The 20,568-nt window shown below is 49.4% G+C and overlaps 1 long non-coding RNA gene across 1 annotated transcript in view; it reads right to left on the reverse strand.

Annotated features, from left to right (window-relative positions):
* Nucleotides 1–6,186: 6,186 nt before the first annotated feature.
* Nucleotides 6,187–20,568, reverse strand: part of LOC119516165 — a 54,699-nt gene continuing 40,317 nt past the window's right edge. The window contains exons 2-3 of the long non-coding RNA XR_005213214.1: nucleotides 9,703–9,845; nucleotides 6,187–7,598 (exon numbers count right to left, since the gene is read on the reverse strand). This is a non-coding gene — a long non-coding RNA (uncharacterized LOC119516165). The remainder of the gene's footprint in view (nucleotides 7,599–9,702; nucleotides 9,846–20,568) is intronic.

The raw sequence follows: 20,568 nt of genomic DNA on the forward strand, positions 1-20,568 counted from the left end.
GATCCTACCCCTGCTCCTGGGAGTGTGAACCCATTTGCAAATACGACCCTTGAAGAAGTTATTAGTTAAGGGGTGCCCAAATGGAATGGGGGTGGGCCTTAATTCAATATAGCTGAAGTCTTTATAAGCAAAGGAATTGAACAAGGAAAGAGAAGCCCCAGGAGAAGCAAGGAGCTGGAAGTCAATGGAACCTGGAAGCAAAAGAAGACGTCTCCATATGCATTGCCATGTGACAGGAAAGCCAAGGGACCCCAAAGATGGCCAGGCGGCCAGAAGTTTCGGACCCAGGGAGGAAGCAAGCCTTCTACCTCTGAAATCTTGAGTTGATAAATTCCTGTTGTCAAGCCAACCCATTATACGTTATTTATTTTAGCAATAAATAAAACATGGGGAAATAAAACATGGGGTGCTGCCCCCTGCCCTTTTGAGGTGCCAGGCACCCTAACTACAGCAGCTTAGAGAACCTGCAGGATAGAGGGCCTCCCCAAGGGGTGTTACTAGATGGGGAAACTGAGGTTCAGGGAGGTTCACCACCCGAGATGCACAGCTTGGCAGTGCCAGAGCTGGGATTCGACCCCACTGGATCTCACAGCTAAGGTCTCCACTCACGTTTCCAGCATGCTCTGGGCCTCTGAGAAACAAAGAAAGATCATCTTGGCTTAAATCCTATTACCCATTGTCCCAGCTGAGCTGGAAAGAGGTCGGTGACACCTTAAGCTGAGAGCTTCAGAGAAATAAGAGTTAAGATTCTAGGTCCTGGGGTCCATCTCCAGCTCGCCGCTCCCCTGCTAAGTGACCGTCCCCCTCTCCGGCCCAGCTCTCTTCAGATTAACTCCCATCAAAATTCTGGACAAAGTTGATAAAGTCCTATAGATCATGTTTTAAAATAAAATGACTCAGCATGTTTTCTAGCTTACATTTTACATTAGCTTGTATTGTTTAGGGCATACAAATGTATCATAATATAATACAATAAACTTAGAGTGAAAAAATCAACAGTAATCGAGTTTATTTTTCTCACACATGAAGTCTATATGAAGACAGTTTAGGGCTGATTTGGTGACTCTATCCTTCATTGTCCTAGGGTCCTTCCTGTTCATTTCTCTGCCATCCCTAAGGTATAGCCCCACTCTCACTATACAAAATGGAGGCCACAGTGCCAGCCTTCACATCTACCTTCCAGATGTCAGGATGGAGAAGGAAGATGATAGGCAAAGGCCAGGCACCAGCTAAATCTGTAGGAAGGATTCCAGAAACTGCCACAAAACGCTCCCAATCACATCCCATTGTCCAGAACTCAGTCACAAGAGTGTGACTGGCTGCAAGGGAAGCTGGGTAAAGCTGGCTTTATGCTGCATAGTAAAAGCCAATCAAATATTTGTCAATAAGAAATTTCAGCTAGTGATCCATCTTGTGAAGGAACAAGAAAGGGTGACCAGCGGGAGGCTGGGGGCTGGGCGCAGGGCAAGTTCTCTCCAAGCAGGTGACACGGCTGAGACCTAAATGATGAGAAGGCCTGGGGGTGAGCATTCCAGGCACAGAGAACAGAGTGCACTGCCCTGAGGTGGGAACAAGCCTGTACACTGAAGAAACAGAATGGAGGCCAGTGTAGCCGGAGCTCAGGATAGGGACAGGGGTGGGGAGGGCTGATAGGAGAAGAGGTCAGAGGTCAGCAGACTAGGTCTTGGGGGAAACTTAAAGCCTCAAGAGGAGTTTGGGATTTTTTCTAAGGGCAACGGGGAGATAGTGGAGGGTATATGCTGGAGAACACCATGATCTTACCTGATATCACTGAGACAAGGCTGATCTCCCTGGGCCGGGGGAAGTTACCCAGCACCCTTCATTCATTCATCCACTAATATAATAAACTTTGATCACTGGCTTGCTCTGTGCTCTGCTCTGTACCAGATACTGGGTTATAGGAACAGAAACGACCTGCTTGGAAGGAAAAGTAAGTGAGCCTTCAGGAAGGCTTCCCCTTGGAGGTGACGTCTGGGCTGAAATTTGGAAGATAAGGAAGCATTATCTTGATGAGGCCTAGGGAAGAGGGAGTCAGTGTTCCAGGCTGAGAGAACAGCTTGTGCAAAGGCCCGAAGGCAGAAAGAGAATTGCAGGTTTGAGAAGCTTCCCAGACTCTGGCATAGCAAAAACGAGGAGGGTGGAGGGAGGCCTTGGGAGAGGCCCTGGGGAGGTGAGCAGAGGTCAGGTCACAAAAAGCCCTGGAGGTGAGGCTAAGGGGTTTCCATGTTTGGTAAGAATAACATATTAAGAGTTTTGACCTCAAATCCCTGGGATGGGCCTGTAGCTGGATCCAAAACAAGCAGAAACCAAGCTCTCCTTGGAGGGTGTTTACAGGCTCACTGATGACACGGGCTTCTGTCCTTCCTGTGGTTTGCCAGTGCAAACCACTTTGTGCCAAGGTGATCAACTTGCTCCTCGGCCCCGGGAGGGCACTCTGACTCACATCTCCTGCTCCAGGCACCCCCTCCCAATACCACCTAGGCTGCTGTACCACCCCGAACCTCTCCACGAAGCCTCCACAGAACTGCATGACCCCAGGACCTTTATCTCCAATCAGATCTGCCCATTTCACAGAGGGAGAAACTGAGGCTCTGCGAGAAGGAGATGATTCTCCAAGTCTCAACACAGGGAGGGACGGATCCCAGATCTCCTAGGGCACAGTCCTGAACCTTCACACTGTTTAATTAAAGAAGAAGACACAGAAAAGAAGAAAGAAAGGCATGAAGGAAGAAAAGCTCTTGAAAAACAATATTCAAATAGACAACTTCTAAGCCTCAGCCCTTCCCAGAGAGAAGGAAATTAGCATTTGTTGGACACCCACTAAGTTCCAGGCACCTTAACTATGTTAGTTCACTCAGAGGAATCCCCACGGTAAATGGGGGAAACAGAGAGGCTAAGCAACCCACCCTCTGTCACACAGCACATAATTGGCAGTGCAGAGGTTTAAACCCAGGCCTGACTGCAATTCCTAGCCCCAAGAGCACTCCAGTCCCTGAAGCTGACTCCGGCCCAGCCTCTCCTTCGGCCCACTGCTTGCAGAAGTTGCAACCTCATCTTTGAAAGCAAAATAGCAGAGGTTTTCCCCTGGCTGCCCACAAGCCTGCAGATATGTTTCCTTTGGCCCACAGGGCATTTTAATAATATTTGAGCCAAAGTTCATGAATCAAGAGATTTCACATAAAAATCTTGGGTTCTGTCTCCCTTGAAACCCTGGAAGATTTTACTGCCCTGAGCCCATACTACCGCCTGGCAATCACTGACCGGGGTGAGGGTGGGGTGTTCAGAGGGGACTCTCCACTTTCCCATAATCCCCACCTCTCCCTACTGTCTCCCTGGCCCTGGGGCTGAACACCAGCTGCCATTTATCACGATACATATGCTGTTGTTTTCTGAGAGCAGAGACATTTCTTGGTACCGATGTATCTCTCAAGAAGAGGAAAACAAATAACAATTCAAGATAGGTGAGGCTTCATGAAAAATGGGAGAATGCATATTTCTTTGTAGAACAGAGGGATAGCTCTTGGTGTTTATTACACAAAGTGTGTCTGAGCTCACATCACTGCTTAGGTTTCCCGCCTGCAAGCCCTAGTAGGGTTGTTAGATTTAACAAATAAAAATGCAGGACGTACAATTAAATTTGAATTTCCAATAAACAACAAATGATTTTTTTTTTCAGTATTAGGATGTGCTATGCAATACTTTGATTATCTGAAGCTCAAATTTAACTGGACCTCCCGTATTTTATCTAGCAACCTTATCAGTAGGGTTGAGAACAGGGCTCTAAATGACCTCCGTTTGCATCCTGCTTCTTCCCCTCCTGGCTGGGTGATCGTGGGTAAGTTATTTAAATTCACTGGGCTTCAAATTCTTTATCATCAATAGGAATAATATTAGTACGAGGATTTGATGAGATAATGCATGTAGGTAGCTGAGAACAGAGCCTGGCTCACAGTATGTGATTGGTAATTGTCAGTTGCTAGGGTGGAAATCATTGGCTGCCCACCCAACAGCCATTGCTTAGGGAGGCTTTTCTTTTCCCAAGGAGAGTCAACAGTGCTGCCTCTGCCCCTTGCTTCTTGCTGTGGACACAGCCATGGGACAAGGGGATGCTTGACCCCAGCAGCCATCTTGTGCCAATGAGGCAGCAACAAGTCAATATGCTGGGGATGGCAAAGGGCAACGTCAGAGGACCCCAGGGCTGGCCATGCCAAACTCCCATTAAGTAGATAAAAGATGTCCTTGTTATTGAAGCCACTGCTAGTTGGCTCTGTGATGTGGCAGCTAATAGCATGGGACCTGGAGTCAGAGGCCTGGGGTCACATCCCAGTTATGTCACTTACTAGCTCTGTTGCCTCAGTTTCCCTATGTGGAGAATGGAGAGATTGAGAGTATCTACTTCATAGGGTAGTTGTAAAGATTAAAAGCATTAGTGCAAGCAAGTGAAGTACCTGGAAAGTTCTATGCACTGTATCAGTGTTACTCATTATGGTTTTTCTGTTACCTGCATCCAAGTGTTTCTGATACAGACATTTTATTGAGTCAAACATCCCCCCAAATGCTGTGTACTTGATAGTACATCAAAGAATCCAAACCCTTAATGTGAGGAAAGTTGGGTAAATGTCCAAGGCTCTCCCAAGGATTCCTGTGTCTCTTTACATCTCATGCAACCTGCAAATGACCAGAGCAGATCCAACTGGTTGCTCTGCATCAGCTCCCAGGGCTGGTGGTGGGGGTGGGGGGTGGCCATTCCTGGACATACGGCGTGGTCCTGCCATTTAATTAATTCACAGAACAATAAGTCTGGAGGTGGACAGCTTTAGAGTCAAGCAGCAGCTCAACAGTGTCATCCGGTACCCAGCCACTCTCAGCCTTCCCACTCTGCCATCCTCCAGTGTTGGCTTTTTGTCATTAGCCTGTCTCCTCAGGGTAGCAAGGTAGTTGCCACAGTCCCATGCATCACATCCTTAATCAAGTTCAAGACAGGACAAAAGGGTTAGGGTGGAGGTGGGGGGGGGGCCTTCTTTCTTGAGCTCTTTTCATCCAGAAAGAAAATCATTCCCGGAATCTCCTTGGAGGGGCTTCCCCTCGCATCTCATTGGCCCAAACTGATCATATGCCTGCTCCTTGCTCCAAAGGAGGCTGGGAAAGTGAGTTGCTGCAGCAAAGAGGAGTGGGATAATAAGAGAATGATTCAGCCCAATCTTAATTCCTCCTGGGGCTGGACCCATCATGCCCCATCCCTAAATAAAGTCAGGGTTCAGCTTTTGAAGATGAGCTAGTCTGGCTATGGGCAGACAACAAATTATGCCGGCCATAGTATAAACCTCTGCTGCTTCTTCCAAAAATCCCCAATACAGCAGTAAAGGGATTATAACAGAAGGATAAGAAAATAGGAGAGGAGATGGTAGAGGACGGATACAGCCCAGGATTGAGAAGCTGGAAGAAGACTAACGGGCAAGGGGTCCAGTGAGCCGGCCAGAGAAGGCCAACAGCTGAGTGCCTGCCAAGCAGGGAGGCCAGGGGCAGGCCCATGGCACCTAAGAACCAGGGAGGGCAGGGACCTCTGCAGACTCGGCTGAAATCCCTGGGATGTGCTGAAATCCCCCCAGGCCCCTGCCCCACCCTGTCAGCAGTGGGGCCACTCCCTCCAGCCCCAGCCCCATAGAACAGCAAAGATTACCAGGCGGAGAGGCTGAACCAGGGCAGCTCTGGCCTAGGGGATGGGAGCTCCACGCAGAAAACCAGAATGTCAGCTGTAAACCCACTGAGACCACAGCCCCTTCCCCGACCCGGTCCCTGGGAGCAGGTGCCTGGGCCGGGAGGTGAAGGCTTTCCTGTCTTGGGAAGTACAAAAAGACCTAAGTATACATTTGGGGTCCCCCACAAAGGGCCCCAGCCCCACCCACAGAGCTTCTAGAGACTCCCTCAGGCATGGACATCAAGGAACGTGGGATGTTTGAGGAGAACGGCTGACGTGAGACAGAGAGGCAAACCAATGGGAAAAGGCCCTCCGGAGGGATGCAGGCTCCTCACGTGGGGTCCTAGTCCTGGCTCTGCTGTGTGGCCTTGGGGAAATCCCTTCCCCTCTCTGGACTTCATTTTCCTTTCAGTTTAGGGGGTCTTTCTGGCTGGGATCTTGCCCCAACCTGTCTCCCACCTGGGCATGGAGGGAATGGGGCTATTGGATCTTTGCTTGAGAAGTTATCTGGGAAGACTTTGGGTTATTTTGGGATCTCACCTAGATGGCCTGACGGATATGGGTTTCAGGGGCTGAGAAAACTCACCAGCCTTGGAGGTCCAGGAAAACTCCAGCATCCTTCTCTAAAGAGGACCCTCAAAACCGATCAACTGCAGTGGATGACACTAAGAGGACGTATGGAAGAAGTTTGTCTCATATTCTTATGTCTGCCATAACAAATTACCACGAACTGGGGGGCTTAAGACAACAGGGATGTGTTCCCTCGCAGTTCTGAAGGCCAGAAGACGGAAATCAAGGTGTTGGCCAAGTTGTTTCCTCCTGGAGGCTCTGAAGGGTTCCTTCCATGCCGCTCTCCTCACGTCTGGTGGCAGGCAGCAATCCTTGGCGGCCCTTGACTTGCAGACGTGTCACTCCAATCTCTGTCCTCTCGTGCCCTTCTTCTCTGCATCCTTGTGTCTCCAATCACCCTCTCCTTTCTCCTATAAGGACTCCAGGCCCACCCGAAATCCAAGATGATCTTATCTCAAGATCCTTTACTTAATTACATCTGCAAAGACACTATTTCCAAATAAGGTCACGTTTCCAGGCACCAGGGCTGAGGTCTCCTGGACAGGTCTTTCTGGGGGACACAATTCAACATGCTACGAGGGTCTGGGAGAAGGCTTTGAGCATCTATGGGGTGCCAGGCACTTCATATATAAACTCTTGTTTTATTTCCTTGCTCTCTGTGTGAACTTGGAGGAGCTGTTTAACCACTCTGGGCCTTAGTTTCCCCCTCCATAAAATGCTTTCGTTGTCCCTCAGTACCTTGCCCTCTTCCATGGTAATGAACCCACAGGTGAGCTCTGGGCTACCTAGAATAGAGACTACATTTCCCAGCCTCCCCTGCAGTTACATGTGGTCACGTGACAACATGCTGGCCAATGGGATGTGATCCTAAACTGCGTGGACAACTTCCAGGTTGTACTTTGAAGGGAGGGAATATTCCCTCCCTTTTTCTTTTCCTAGTGGCTGGAATGTGGACATGGAGCCATCAAGGCAACTTGGAGGAAGGCAGAGCCTCAAGTTGGCAGCCGAGGCACCAACAATATGGAGCTGCCATTGTCAGCCTTCCCTAATAAGTCTGCTGTGAAGACTCAATGTGTTGAGACATGTAAATCATTTAACATGGGCCTGGAAACAAAGTGAGCGCTCTGAAATTGTGAGCTATCTTATTGTAATTATCAACATTATTATTATAATCTTCACTATTTGCTTCTCCAAATGGCCCTATACAAGAGGAATTTGATGTCCCATTTTTCAGATGAGAAAACTGATGACACTTGGGGAGGTGAAGTTCCTGCCCAGTTGCTCCAGCTGGGGAGTAGCAGGACCAGATCTGTCAATTTGGGGAAAGAATGAAGAGAAGCAGTGGGTTTAGGGTTGGGGGTCAGAGGTCCCAATGCCCAATGCTGATTGGTTCCAACCCACCCCAGGGTGTTTCCTTGAGCCTGCTGGTGGGTCTGAGACACTGGTTCTCCAGCAGGGGCGATTTTGTCACCCCCCCACCCCCCCACGCCAAGGACATCCATCAACATCGGGAAACATTTTTGGTTGTCACATCTTGGAGGGTGGGTGCTGTTGGCATCTGGCGGCTGGAAGCTGGGATGCTGCAAAACATCCTACCATGCACAGGACACCCCCCACAACAGAGAATCATCCAGCCCCAAATGTGAACCGCGCTGCGGTCGAGGAACCCAGTTCTAACGGGATGATGCCCACCACTTAGCCGGCGCTCGGGGGAAACGGCAAGCCTTGTGGGCTCCAGGGATCAGGCCGATTTCTTTGATTTCCTCCACTGAAAGGCATCTCTCTGCCCAACTGCGTCTTTCTATAGCTCACCCTTCTGTCCACACAGGCCCACTCGTGGGACCAGGGGATTTTCAGCAAGGGAAGCTGTGAACGCATCACGCTTCTGCAGTGCACCCAGGCCATCTCCCGCTTCTCCCGAGGCCAGGGGTGGGGGATGGGGAGCAGCATGTCCAAACAGCTCTGCCTTCCTCCCCACCCGCCCCGTTGCCAGCCAGGCCAATTTCCGGGTGGTGGGTGGAGGGCATGGTGCCATCCCAGTGCGGTCCAGTTTTCCCAGGCCGGGGGGGGGGGGGGGGGGCAGGAGGGTGGGGTTTTGCTCCTGGAATGCAGGGCTCACACCACCAGGCTGCCTGTCTGAGAGAGGGCTGAATGCTGATAAACGATTGTGGACTGTTGAGAAAACTGCTTCTCTCTCTCCTCACCAAATTCCTAGGAGTTGGTAAGCCCCAGAGCTGGCAAGGCAGGCTTCCAGAACCTTCCATGATGGTCACACAGAAACCAAGAGACTGGGGCAAAAATTAATCCCCCAAGGAACTCTGGGAGCACTGAAAATTCAAGAGGAAGTGATGCTCATGCTAACATGTTCAGAGGCATTTCTCTATCTCAGCTGTTCTATCAGTAAGGAATCGCCCCTTTACTTAAGTATAGACAGCACCCTGCAGCAAACACTGGCCATGCCAGCCCAGTCCCCTCCGCACTCCCCATTCCTGCTCGCCGGCCCAACAGCTTCCAACAGCCAGCACTGGCATCTTTCGGCGTGGGGACTGTCCCTGGCCACCAGAGCCACTCAGCCTATTCAGGACAAGCCAGAAGTGCCCAAGAGTTTCTACCTGGAGCAGCCACTCCGACGAGAGCTGAGTAAAAGTCCAGTTTTCTTGTGTCTTGGGGAGAACAACTAGGAAGGAGGTTCTACACTTGCTCCACAAGTACCCTAGTGACGTGAGCTCCAATCACCCACGGGGTGTCCCAAAACACACCTGTGTTGGCTGCCTTCCCTTCCCTGTGTCATTTACCCACTCCCTAACCAGTGTTTCCTGAGATCACCTCCAAATAAACCCCTCAAACCCTCATCTCGGCGTCTGCTTCTGGGGGCACACGCCTGAGACCGACATGTATTATGCCCAGACACGCAGATACTTGGGCATCAGAACTGATGGGCCTGTCCGCTCGGGGAACCCACAATCAGGTGGAATCACAGACATCACTCAATAGTCACACAAATATAGAATTACAAAGGGTGAAGAAACACGGGACCGTGTTGTTAAGACCCCTGGATGGCTGCCCTCTGCACCAGGTGAAAAATCCAGAGGGCTCATCCTGACCTCGAGACCTGCCTGAGCTGTCGCCACCTTTCCCCTCTGAGCTCACCTCCTGTTGCTCTCCCCCGCACCCACGTGCTCAGTTCCAGCCACTGTGGCCCCGGGGCTGTTCCTGCCTCGGGCCCTTCGCATTTGCTATTCCCTCTCCCAGATCTCTGGCTGGCTCCCTCTTCTCATTCAAATCCTGTTCAAATGTCCCTTCCTCAGGGAGGTCATCTCTGGCCATCTGAGACCCCACACCACGCACCACTGGCTCACCACATCACCTACTCTGTTGATTTCGTGGCACACAACGGTCTGAAGTCACCTTACCTGTTACTTGTTTATTGAATGGTAAACAGTAAACACAAACGGAGCTCCACAAGGACAGGGACTGTGTCAAGAGTGCCTGGAACAAAACCTGGGCCAGAGCAGGTGCTCCATGGATGTTTGTTGGAGAGACACGTGGTTGAATGCTAAAGGGACAGAAAGAAACGATGAATGAACGAGGGAATGGTCTCAGGACACTTAACAGAGGGACTGAATCTTGTTTGGAAGATCAGGGAAGCTTCCCCTAGGAGATGACATTTGAACTGAGATGTGTGGGGTGATGGCGTATTATCGGGGCCTCAAAGCCAGGAGGGGCTGCCCAGGCAAAGGGGACATGTACAAATGCCTTGGGGGGGGGCGGTCCCAGAGAACTATGCAGGGGAGCAAACCGACTGTAACCCAAGGCTTTTCTGAATACTTTGAGCTCCTACTATGTGCCAGACTGTGGGGAGCTAAGCAGGCAGTTTGCTACCTCCCCTGGAGCTCCCCATCTGGTGGGGAGGATAGACACCAACCAAAGGGTGGACCGATTTTTATTCCCAAAGATTGAGTTGCCAAGGCACTTCCCTGCCTCATGTCAAATCACACAACAGACACTCATTTTCCAAAATATCCCAGCTAGATGCTGTGTAGAAACACACATAAGCCCACACACACACGCACACACACATGCACAAGTGGAGAATTCCTTGAATTGTCCAGCAAAAGCTGGTGAAGAGGACATTTGGTACAGTACCTTTTCATTTTTAATTACTTTATTAATCATCCTCCACTTACATGATCACCATTAGCATAGGGCTGCAATTTCCTGAGTGCAAGAAGGAATGCAACAGAGCTATGGTGTCGATATGGATAAATATGTGGATGCTCCCATATAAATCCCCCCACCTCAGCTCCCTCCAGTCTGGCAAGAGCCAAAGTCAGGACCAGTCACCTAATGGGTTCTATATCAAGCTCTAGGAAGGTGCCAGGTTTTAGCTTGTGGCCTCCCAGTTTGGGGCTCACGTCTTATTCCCTCCAGCAGTCAGAGAAAGGCTCTGGCTAGATGATCAAGTCTTCCCTCGCTGTGTGGCCAAGAGCAGAACTGATCCTGCACTATACCTCAGCTTGTCAAAGTGTCTGTCACCAGCAACTCTGGAAGGGCCTTTTCTTCCTGTCCCAGCAGAACCTCCTTCTGAGTCCTTGAGTGTCAGGCATGGCCAGGTTCATAGAGATCCATGACACTGCCCCTTCCCTGGAGAACTTGGCAATCCAGCAGTGAACAGAGGACATTGAGCCCGAAGCCCTTTCTGCCTCCAGCACATACTCTAGGTCCTTCAACAGAGGGGCTTTAACGCAGGGAATTGGTCACATGGGTGATGGAGGAGCCCAGAAGCCAAACAGAAGAGGGAGAGGCAATCCAGCAGCAGAAAGCTGCCTACTCCCCCTGGGGCTGGAGGGATGGGGGAGGTGGGGCGTTACTGAGGGCCGGAAGCCAGGGCTGGTCGGTGAGGGCCAGAGGCAGGGAGGGTTTGCCAGGCGGGAGCTGGAGCCAGAGGAGCTCAGCTAAGGTCCAAGGCACAGGGGTTGGGGGAGGGAGACCCTGGCTTCCACTCCCCCCAATCCGTACCCCCTGACCTTCCCTCCCATTGGCCAGACCCAGGAGGAAGCCAGAGGGCAAGGTGAGTGGGGATATGTAGTTCCCTGTGATACAGGGCAGAGTAGGGGAAGGGTGGGGGCTGGATCTGAGAGTCCACCGCCACAGAAACACCCCTAGGATCTCCTTCTGTGACCTTCCTGCCACGACATCTTGAGGGCCAAAAACTCAAAAGCCTTTAGCAGCCTGGCAGGAAACACAAGTGAGTATAAGAAGGAACGCAACAGGGCTAAGTGTAGGAAAACACCACAATGCCCAACAGCAACAGACTCTCGGTCTCAGGGTCAAGGAGGCAGCAGGGAGGGGTGGGGACTGGGGCAAACTGGCAGGCACATGTCCTGTCTAAAGGGGCAGCTGCTGCGTATTCCTTCTGACTCTTGCCAACAAGGAATGCAGGCCCAGGGCTGCCAGGTTGTTCCTAAGAAGCCAGAAATTTGGATTTTTTAAAATGAAATCTCCCAATTTCTAAAGTTTGGCAACAAATTTAATTTTGTGTCTTATTTTTGTTTTTTTAACACTGTGAAGAACATTCAAAATACACATCCATAGTTTGGACCTGTAGTTTGTGGCATCTACATCATAGAGCCTAATGGTCCAGATTACGCGAGGAATAAATGTTTGTTGACTGACTGACCAACTGGCAGTGGGCACACTGAGAATCTCCAAAAATCAACCATCAGTTCAGCAATTCCTGTCTCTGATCCAGTGCAATTTTATTTTCCCCAATTAACCCATCCTCTAGTACTTTTATGTTTCCTTGACTACTCACATTAATAAGTTGTTAAACTCTTTCAACAGGCTCTGGGCAACAATTCTTATTCAAAGGTTAATCAGATGTGTCCCTGCTTCCAAGTTGCCCCAGGTCTGGTGAGGAATCAGACCCACAGAAAGAAGATGAGACACAGGGACTGCTATGTGTTCTTGGGGCCTGGAACAGGGCCTGGCACACAGTAGGTGCTTGAAACATACCAGCCGACTGAATTCAGAGTGATTGGTGTGAGTTCGCACGCATTCTCAACTGGGGCAAAAAATATCTTAGCTATCATAATGGTTTAGGGCCATCCGAAGGGCCGCAGTAAGTAAACAGATACGTAATCTCTCTCTAGTATTAAAATTTCAGAGGGGAGAGTGATTAGGAAATAAAATGTCTAAAAATTCTCCTTGGGAAGGGAGGAGGTAAAAAAAAAGGCTAAGAAACACTGTATTAGAGGGAAGCCCAGGGCTATGGAAGCACACGGCAGGGCCCCTAACCCAGGCTGGGGGATCACGGAATGCTTCCTGGAGGAGGTGAGGTTCCAATTCATTCTTAAACGATGAGGAGGAGTCGGCTAGATGTAGATCAGCTGGAGTCAGAGAAACCAAGGGTCTTCAAAAGTTTTCTGTAAAGGACTGTAGTAAGTATTTAGGCCTTCCAGGCCACACAGTCCCTGTCACAGAAACTCAACATGGCTGCTGTAAAGCCAGTGCAGCCACAGGTAATACAAACAGGCATGGCTGTGTTCCAATAAAACTTAACTTACAAAAAAAGGTGGTGGGCCAGATTTGGCTCCCAGGCCATAGCCTACAGACCCCAGAAATGGATGGTGGGGCTCAGAGAGCAAGCGGGAGGGAACGGCCTGGGCAAAGGTGTGGAGGTGTGAACAGCAGAAGGAATTCGGAAAGCGCCAGCCTGTGGTTTTCCTCCTCCTGGGGGCACAGGAGGAGGCTGTGTTCACACAAAGCCTCTGTCTCCCACAGGCTGAGCACAGGGTCCTGGATTCATCCAACCCCCAGGGTTCAGAGCACCTACTATGTGCCGGCACTGTCCTAGGCACTGGGGACATGGGAGGGGACAAGACAGCCGTAGCCCCTGCCTCCTGGAGCAGGTGTTCTTGGGGTGGGGGATGGGGGGGTGCAGACACTAACACAGACACAAAGGAACAAACAAAGCATAATGATCATGTAGCTTCCTCACTAGCTGTGTGACCTTGAAGAAGTTATCCAACCCCTCTGTGCCCCAGGAAGTGAATACCAGTGCAGGACTGGTGCACAGTGGGTGCTCATACATGGAGCTGCTGCTAGTATTTTAAGTCAATGTGTGAAGAAATACATAATATTTTAAAAACCGTGACAAGTGCTGCACAGGAACAGGGCGGTGCGTTAGAGCTAGAAGTGGGCCTACTTTGGATCACGGGTCCAGGGGGGCCCCTGCAGAGGTGACGGTCAAGGCTGCCTGGGCCACAGCCTGGGAGTCGCTGTCCTAGAACTGGCAGTGTTCGGCGGGGGAGTGGGGAGGCATGCCCTGCGGAGAAGTTAATTAACAATCCCTACCTGTCTGGGGTGCGGAAAGGTGTCCTCTCTAATTAGCGTGTGAGTGTACAGTGCTTTGAAGTTCAAGGATGAAAGGGGAGGAAGGTGAGGTGCTGGTCTCAGGGCCAGGCGCCCTGCTGGGAACCGACCCCGAACCCTGAGGACTAGGTTCCCGTGGGCCTGTTTGGAGCTGACCGTCTCTCAGGTCCGAACTAGAGTTTAGGGTCATGGGAAACACGCCCATGGGGCGAGGGTGCGGAGGAGCAGGGCAGGGACACTGGAGCCAGACTCCAGCCTAAAGCAGCGGCCCAGCACCTGGCAGTTAGTGCTAAGTCGGTGTTAGCGGTTCCGATTTTGTTACGCTTATTGCTTTTGTTGTTGTTACCTCCCATTTACTTGCTGGGTGACCCTGGGTAAGTTACTGACCCTCTCTTAGCCTCAGTTTACTCTTCCTTAAAATGGGGTGAGAGTGCTACTGCTTCTTTGTGGAGCAGCAGTGAGGATTCCTGTGAGAATGCGGTAGAGCCCAGGGCACAGGGCAGAGGCGATAGCACTTCTGGCAGGCAAGTTGCATGCAAGTTGCCTGTGTTAATACCTCTCACCTCACAAATATTGTCCTATTTTCCAGATGAGGACCCTAGGGCTGTCGGGGATGGATGGGTACTGCCCTGCTCCAGAGGCTGCCACTCACATGGACCATCATAAGAATAGCGCCCCTGAAGCTCTGAGGCACAGAGAGGTTAAGCTACTCATCCAGGGTCACACAGCTAGCACATGGCAGGCCCAGGACTGGACCCCAGGCAGCTGGGCTCCAGAGCCTGACTCCTAACCCTGATCGACGCAGGCCCTCCTCCAGGCAGCTGTCCTGATGGAGGATTTCTGATTTGTAGAGAAATTGGTTCTCCCTTTGCTCGGGCAGGCAACAAATCTCAATCTGCCAGTCTCCCACTTCTCCCTACTCCAAAGACCTGTATGTTTCCAGGGATTTTTGATGCTTGCATTTTCTTTTAAGAACTCTACTTATATTTTCGTTTGTTGCAGGCTGCTATCTGAGTGGGCTTTTGGATGTGCTGGATCATCAAGCCTCAGCGACTGGCACTGGGTGAGCCCCTCCCTCCATAATCACATGCTCAAAGCCTTTGCTTGACAGATGGGCTCAGAGAGGCAAAGGGACTAGCCCAAGGTCACACAGTTAGGAAGTGGCAGGTCCAGAAGAGGTCTTCTAGACTCCAACCTCGTGGTTCCTAATCTCCATGTCTCACATCCCAAACCAGTGGCCCAGGGGCCAAATGCAATCCTCAGCCTGCTTGATTTGGCCTACATGATGTTTTCATAAAATTAGAATTTATCACCAGCATTTTTAAAAAAAGGATATTTCCAGGAAAAATATTCAAAATAGTTAACAACCAGAGTGGCCTGGGCATAGACCATTCAGAGCGGCCAGACCAGCTGAAGCCACAGATACTACAAGAAAAAGCAATTAACAATCAGAAGGTCTGGCTACACTCCCCCTACCCCCTGACTTTTTCAGGGGGCCACAATGGGCTGCAGCCAAGGCCCAGAGTCTCCTTAGTTGGGACATGTGTGCCTGACTCCCCCAGGCCCCCAGTCAACACCCTGCCAGGGCCTGAGGACATCTGCCCTGTGACTGGGGCACAAAGAGGGTTCCTTGGAAGTCTTTGATGAGAAGGAGAACTGGGTGAAAGTATGACCTGCTAGAGGCAGCCAATGAGGAGAGAGGCAGGATGACACCTGCTTTTATCAGAACTTGCTCACCACCTCCTGTCCCGGAGCCTCCTTTGTATTCTGCACGGAGCAGAGTGAGCCACTCTTGATTCACCCGATGGCTGCCCGGACTTGTGGTGGGCAGGGGTTCTGCCGTGCTCTGCCCCGGGGGCAGGCGAATCAAGGCCATGACCTGTGAGATTAGAATAAAATCTCAGGCAGGGCCTGAGAAAGCAGCAGCTGCCTGCCTTCCTCTAAGAAATGATTCCTCAGATCAGTCCCCTTCCTGATAAATCAGAGGGGCTTCTTTTAAATTTCTTTTAAATTTCAATAGCTTACTTGACAATCTTTCATCCGTTTAGCACTTATTGAGCACCAAGTAAATCTACTTGTACATTCACTCATTCATTCAACAAACATTTATTGAGTACCAAGAATGTCCAAAAGAGGGCTTGGAGGTAGAGAAAGCAGGGTGGTTGAGGGGCTGGTTCCTGCCCTTAAGAATCCCAGTTGTTTTGCACCTGACCACTGTCTGTCTCCCATCTTTTGGTAACAGCACCCTGGTTTCTGTTTGGGGAACCACCCCTCCCCCCATCGCTTCAGGTGGTTCCAGAGCAGGTGGGCTGCCTCCCCAACAAGAGTACAGGATTGGGGCTGGCCAATCAGCATATTCCATCCCCTCGGGATCCCCGACTTCTGCTGGGACTACCTAGAAAAGGCAGTCTCTATCAATTTGGTTTTGCTAATCTGGCAGGATGGAAGACTGGGGATGCTGGGGCCATCTTTGCTACCACATGATGGAGGACCCTAAGTAACATAGAAGAAAACAGAGCTGAGAGTTAGGGAGAGCATGATTCCTAATAGCAGGTGAGCTTCTGGATCCATCCATTCCTGAAGCTGAACCCATCTCAAGATGTTTCATTTACATTAACCAAGACACACACACACCCACACACACACACTTTTTGTCTTAAGCCAATTTGAGTTGGGTTGTTTCTGTTACATTCAGCCAGAAGATCTTGATTATACAAATGGATATTTCTAGACTGGAAATCGAGGAGCTCTGGCAAAAGGAGAACATGAGAGATCCATGTAAATTGCCTTGGAAGCAGAGAAGAGGGAGAACCAGAACTGGCTTCCAGGAAGAAGCAGGCTTCCGTTTTCATTCCACAAATATTCATTATTCATTCAGAGTTTTATATTCTAATAACAGTCACCACTTATTGACTGCTTACATGGCATCAAGTCGTGTGCCAAGCCTCTTCTCGGCTGTTTATCCTCAGGGCAGTCCCATGAAGCAAATACTATTACCTTTATTTTCCATAAAACAAAACTGAGGCTCAGAGAGGTGACGTGACCTGCTTGGGGCCACAGGTGACAAAGCACCAACGCCAAAGCCCGAGCTTCTCAGCCCTCTGCTGCACTCCCTCCCTTTCCCATTGCTCAAATTCTAAAGTTTTGCCCCCCAAATGTGTTACCAAAAGATAGTAATCGATACTGAAAGACCAAAACAATGTGGGGGCATGGAGATGTGCCTGCCCCCCACCCCCCCGCCCCAGGCCTTGCTACCCAGCTGGGAAAGTGTGGTCATCAGACAGCCTCCAGCAGACAGTTCCTTTGGGGGCTGCCTCAGCTGCAGAGAGCCACCTTGTCCCAGGTTGTGCCCTTCCAGGACAGCACCCATCCGATGGCCAAGCGAGGCAGAGGCATAAAGGGCTGGACAGGCAATAGTTTTGTTCTAGAATTCTCCATTGGGTTGGCTGAGGCTTTGCTGGGCCTGCATCATGGTTCACCGTCTCCCTCTGCCCAATCCTGCTTCCTCCCTCTTCCTTTCACAGGGGCTGATCCCTAATAAACATTTTGTGCCCCAAACTCTATCTCAGCATGACAAGTAATATTCTCCATGGTAACTATCCCATATTTTTAGAGGATTATGTGAATACTAAAAGCATAATAGTAATAATAAAAATAACAACATCAGGAAATGAGGTCAGAGAAAGAGCTAGGAAGCAGTTCATGCAGGGCTTCATAAACCATGTGGGAGGCTACAGAATTAGCAGGGCCCAGTGCAAAAGGAAAATACAGGGCCCCTGTTCAGAAATTGTTAAGAATTTCAAGACAGCCACAGCAGAGCATTAAACCAAGGGCGAGGCCCTTCTGAGCACAGGGCAGGGGGTGGCTGCACAGGTTGCATGTCCACAGAGCCGTGGTTAGGAGTTCGATGGTATTTTCCATACGGGTGAGAAGAAGAGGCTCAGGGATGTGAAGTGACTCTCCCACAGTCTCACAGAGATCCAGTGTCAGAGTCAGGATTCGAATTCAGGTCTCGCTCTCACGACTTCTGTGGTGGTTGGGTGGGCCACAGAGGAACGAGAGCAGCTCTGGCTGCCCGAGAGCTTGGGGGCTGGGTTTAGGGGTGTGCTGCCCTGAGATCCTGTGGTCACCCACTCCCTTCTCCTTCTCATCTCTCATGATGGTGTCCGGATCCTCACTTTCCCAGCCTACCTTTCAGCTGGGCAGACACGTGATGGGAAGAGAGCTCTGCTGGGGATTCTGAGAAAGCTTTTACTTTGGGATAAAGGGGATAGATGTGGCTGGTGCTTCCCTTCTTCCTCATTCCAACTTTGAGAACTCCAAAGCCTCCATCCTGCCACCATGTAAGAGAGGCCAAGAGAATTCCAGAGACGTCAGCAAGAGCCCTGATTTTCTGGAACCACTGAATCAAGACCAACAATGACCTCCCTCTGAGCTTTTTATTACGTGGGGAAAACAAACCCTTACTTGTTTGAGCCAAAGTCGGCTGGATTTTCAGTTACTTGTAGCCAAATGCACTTATTTTTGTCAGTCACCTCCTTAGAATTATAGGAATCCCTGGAACAAAGTTTTAAAGCCACTGATCTTGTTTACCCTCATTGCCCCCACTGCACAGACAGAGACAGTGAGGTCTGGAATGGCAAGGAAACTTCCCTGGGGTCACACAGTGGAGTCACGAGCTTACTGACTCACCATCCAGTGCTCATTCTGCTCAAGCCACACCTCCTGGTCCATTTCCTTTGGTTCAGGCTGCTGTAGACATGGCCAACAGCTGCTTCTTAAATTTCTTGGAAAAATGAGAAGCTTGACCCTAAATCCTTCCATTCTCTCACCTAAAACAGCCCTAAGGCACTGTCTCCATGCCTTGGGACCCAGGACAGCTTTTCCACATCCTTTAAATGGATGAAATGACCAAATGTAGAGATGATGATCCTGGAAATGCATCCTGGGGCAGAAGGTTCACAGCCAGGAGTCTGCCTGTCACACTCATAATCCAGCTCCTAGGCTTGCACTGAGCCTGTTCACCGAGGCAATGACTCATCTGCAGCTTGTGGTCAGCTCTGACACTCAGATCTTTTTCTGCTCATCTTGTGCCCAGCTGGTGACCTTTATTTGGGCACTGTCAACTTCCTGTCTCTGTCCATGTTGCCATTCCTCCTATTTTTAGAGGATTATATTAATATTAAAGACAAAATAATAGTAACAACAACAACAACAATGGCAGTTAGCACTTACTCTATATTAAGGGCTTTATATGCATTTAAAAATTTTACTCAAAAATCACCCTCTGAAATAAGAAGTAGTATTTCCATTTTATGAACAGGAAAACCAAGGCTTAGGAAAGTTAATTTACTTGCCTAGGATAACAGAGCCAGCAGTAATTGGTGGAGCTGGACTATGACCATGAGTGTGTTTGACCCTGAAGTCTGGCTCCAAAGCACAAAGCCAGTTGGATCCATTAAGATGGTTTCATTGACTCCATTATTGCAGTTTAAACTATAACAGCAAGTATTGTTTGTTTAAAAGACATCTGGAGATTGGAGATCCCAGGATATATTTGGTATCTCAAGATTGCCATAAAGGATGCAGGCTCTGTGTTCCCTGCTACTCTGCTTTTATCAGCAAATCAGCAACTCGTCCTCAGGCTGGTCATCACATGTCACAAGATGGCTGCCACAGCTCATTCAACACCTCTTCACATGAGAGTGTCCAAAGCAGGAAGGGAAGGAAAGAGGCAAATGGGTCTCTTCATGTGCTTCTTCCTTATCGGAGAGTAAACTCTTTCCCAGAAGCCTCCAGCAGTTTTCCTTTGGCCAGAACTGGGTCACGTGACCTCTCCTAGACCAATCACAGATCCAGCAGAACAGGACGGCCATGGCTGGCTTAGAGCAAATGTGGTTCATTCTCCAGGGCTGGGCACATGGCCGGCTACAGCAGGAAGGGAGGGAGGGATGACAGTTGGTAAGGAAAGCCCCCAGCGTCTGATGCCCCAGCATTTTCTAAATGTTTAGCACGGGCACCACTGTTGGTTTGCAAGATTATTGTAGATGTTACACAGATGACTTTATTTTTTTTATTTTAATATTTATTATTTAAATGCCTTTGAAAAAATACATATATAGCTAACTCATCAGACCCATAAATTCGTGGATATTATTTCTCAGGATAAAACAACTGTACTTAAGGTTTTGTTGTTTTTTTAAAATATGAGTTAAAGAAAAAGATTAAGTAAATAATAGTTAATTTGCTTCAAGGTTTGGCAATCGTGAGGGTAGAAAACATTGTTCTATGTTATCCTGCTTGGCATTTTTTCCAATTTCTCAGAGGCATTCTGCCTCCAATCTCCCTCTTGAGGAAAATAAACACCCACAAAGATTTTGCATCATCTACAAATATGATTCAAATACAGCCTTGAGCTCAAATATAATCCAGGCTTTCTTAGGCGGGAAGGGCAGGCATCTTGACTCAGATTCCTTCCTGGTATTTCACCTCTGTCTTAGTGGTTTTATGGTTTTATTGGGCTTGCCCCTCCTGTTGTAAGCTGCCCCAAATCCTATTTCTGAAAGAACCAGATATAAATAATAAACAAAGTGACCACTTGAGATTTCTTGTGCTTGTGGGGAATTTTCAAACTTTCCTAAGACATGCAGTCTTTTAAGTTAAAAAGAATTTGGAGGTCCACCCATATGAACTAGTTAAATAAATTATGGCCCAGGGAGGCAATGAGATAGGCTAGAGCCTTTGTTAAAAGGAATTAGGCTGAATAGTATGTACTGATACCAAAAGATCTCCAGAATCTATCATTATGTGAAAAAAACAACAACAAAGTGCAGAACAATATGTATAGTATAAACCAGGGGTTGCCAGTCCTTTTCAGTAAAGGGCGAGATGGTAAATACTTCAGG

The sequence above is a fragment of the Choloepus didactylus genome, chromosome 19, assembly GCF_015220235.1.
Source record: "Choloepus didactylus isolate mChoDid1 chromosome 19, mChoDid1.pri, whole genome shotgun sequence".
Lineage (NCBI taxonomy): Eukaryota > Metazoa > Chordata > Mammalia > Pilosa > Megalonychidae > Choloepus > Choloepus didactylus.